Source organism: Vigna unguiculata, unplaced genomic scaffold (assembly GCF_037176805.1).
Source record: "Vigna unguiculata cultivar grain cowpea cultivar isolate G323 ecotype 2 unplaced genomic scaffold, ASM3717680v1 ptg000030l, whole genome shotgun sequence".
In the NCBI taxonomy this organism is placed as follows: domain Eukaryota; kingdom Viridiplantae; phylum Streptophyta; class Magnoliopsida; order Fabales; family Fabaceae; genus Vigna; species Vigna unguiculata.
Window position 1 is genome coordinate 152501 of NW_028196675.1, and position 2500 is coordinate 155000.

A 2500-nucleotide genomic window follows, 5' to 3' on the forward strand; every position below is an offset into this window, starting at 1 on the left:
TGGCCTCCAAATGTCCCCAAATGAATACCATGAAATTCTTGGTGCACGAAAGTTTTGAGTTCGGAGGGTTTTGCACATGGCCAAGGTTGGCGGTGCACCGCGGCATAGCTAAATGGCTTGGTGGGGAGTTTTGTGAAAAAATGAAATTCGTGGTTTTTGAGATGTGAGGGTTGGAATGGCCTCCAAATGCCCCCAAATGAATACCATGAAATTCTTGGTGCACGAAAGTTTTGAGTTCGGAGGGTTTTGCACATGGCCAAGGTTGGCGGTGCACCACGGCATAGCTAGATGGCTTGGTGGGGAGATTTGTGAAAAAATGAAATTCGTGGTTTTTGAGATGTGAGGGTTGGAAAGGCCTCCAAATGCCCCCAAATGAGTACTGTAAAAGTGTTGGTGCACAAAAGTTTTGAATTGGATGCATTTTGCACTTGGCCAAGTTGGTCGGTGCACCGCGACTAGATAGGTTGGTGCCAAAATTTGTCAAATTTAAGACCTTGGCCAAACTGAATGAAATTTTGTGGGGAGGTTCCTGATATTGTTTAGTGGTGGACTGGAAAAAATGAGGTCGAAATTCGAAGTCTACATGTGCTTTTCTATTTTTCCCGATTTTACACATACCCGGTAAGTAAAAAAAATAAAAAAAATAGTTCCCCTTCGAGAAAAATTATGAAATTTGGTGAGCAAGGAGATACCATTATTCTACGAATTACTGCAAAAAATCGCATCAAAATTCGAAGTATAGCCCGAGATATGGACTTATGTCTGCTCAAAAAAAGTGTATCTACTTGTACAATTTTGCCTTTTGCATATTAACCTCTTATAGGGGGGGAGTGCTCCTTGAGCCGGCCAGCTCCACACTGGCAGGTTTTAAAGGGAGCTTGATGAGGCCTCCCCCCTCACGTGGTGCGTGCGTTAGCATGTTTATCATGGCACAACTAGCCTCTTCATAGTTGTTGAGCTTTATTAATACCAACACACGGTCGTCACTGATCGTTGGTTAGCTCGGCAGCTAGTCCCTCGGATATTGTGGAAAGTTATTTTCATGCCTAGCGATGCTTGACCCTGCGTCACTTGATGTTTCCATTTGCTTGCTTGCCCATGGTAGGTGGGGGGTGGACCGTCTTGTGGTGTGGTGTCTTGCGAACGTGAGGGTGTGTGAGTTGTAATCGAGATGCACTTGCTGGCTGGCTCCATGCCTTGCGTATCGAACGGTCAAGCATGCATCTCTTCCATTTTCACCCGTTGCCTTGGGTGATATTGGTTGATCAGTCCCTGTGTTGCCTACCCACTAGACGGTACTTCTGTGGTTGCTTCGAATTCTATCTTTCCATCACGAAGAGGTGTTGGAGGATCCTAATGTCACGCACGTGTTCCATCTAGTGAAACATCTCAGTGATGCACGTGTTGTGGCTAGTTCTTTTGGATGCGGTGCATTATATGAACTCGGGTTTACTTTAGCGACCCAGTCAACATAATTCGGTTGTGTCCCTTGATTGAGACGTTGTCCTTGAACTTGTTGTGAACAATATCGTTCTTCCACAACCCGTCGTCTTGAGTGCGATGGAAGGCAAATAAGATGTGCTTTGGCATGTCATGCACGTACTCGATTGCGGGAAGTGTGAGAAAGTGTTGTTGACAACCCGTGGGAAATGGAATGTGGCAAATCGTGATGAGCTCTTCGTGGATCTGCGAAGAAGACGACCTTTGGGCCTGTTGGAAACGAGGGAGGCGATGTTGAACTGCGAAGAAGATGGACTTTTGGGTTGTTTGAATCAATGGGAGGCCACGCGAGAACTCCGAATACTATGGACTCTTGGGTTGTTGGAAGCAACGGGAGGCCCCGCTAGAACTCCGAATACTACGGACTCTTGGGTTGTTGGAAGCAAGGGGAGGCCCCGCTAGAACTCCGAATACTATGGACTCTTGGGTTGTTGGAAGCAAGGGGAGGTCCCGCTAGAACTCCGAATACTACGGACTCTTGGGTTGTTGGAAGCAAGGGGAGGCCCCGCTAGAACTCCGAATACTATGGACTCTTGGGTTGTTGGAAGCAAGGGGAGGCCCCGCTAGAACTCCGAATACTATGGACTCTTGGGTTGTTGGCAACGACAACTTGGGGGGATGACACTGGAAAAGAGTGAACTAGGCCAAACTGCGAACAAGGCAACTTGGGGGGATGACACTGGAAAAGAGTGAACTAGGCCAAACTGCGAACAAGGCAACTTGGGGGGATGATGCTGGAAAAGAGTGAACTAGACCGAACTGCGAACAAGGCAACTTGGGGGGATGACGCTGGAAAAGAGTGAACTAGGCCGAACTGCGAACAAGACAACTTGGGGGGATGATGCTGGAAAAGAGTGAACTAGGCCGAACTGCGCCCAAGGCAACTTGGGGGGATGACGCTGGAAAAGAGTGAACTTGGCCAAACTGCGAGGAGGGCAACTTAGAGGAAAGTTGGAAACGAGGGAGACTTAGCCGAACTGCGAAGAAGGCAGGTTTTTGG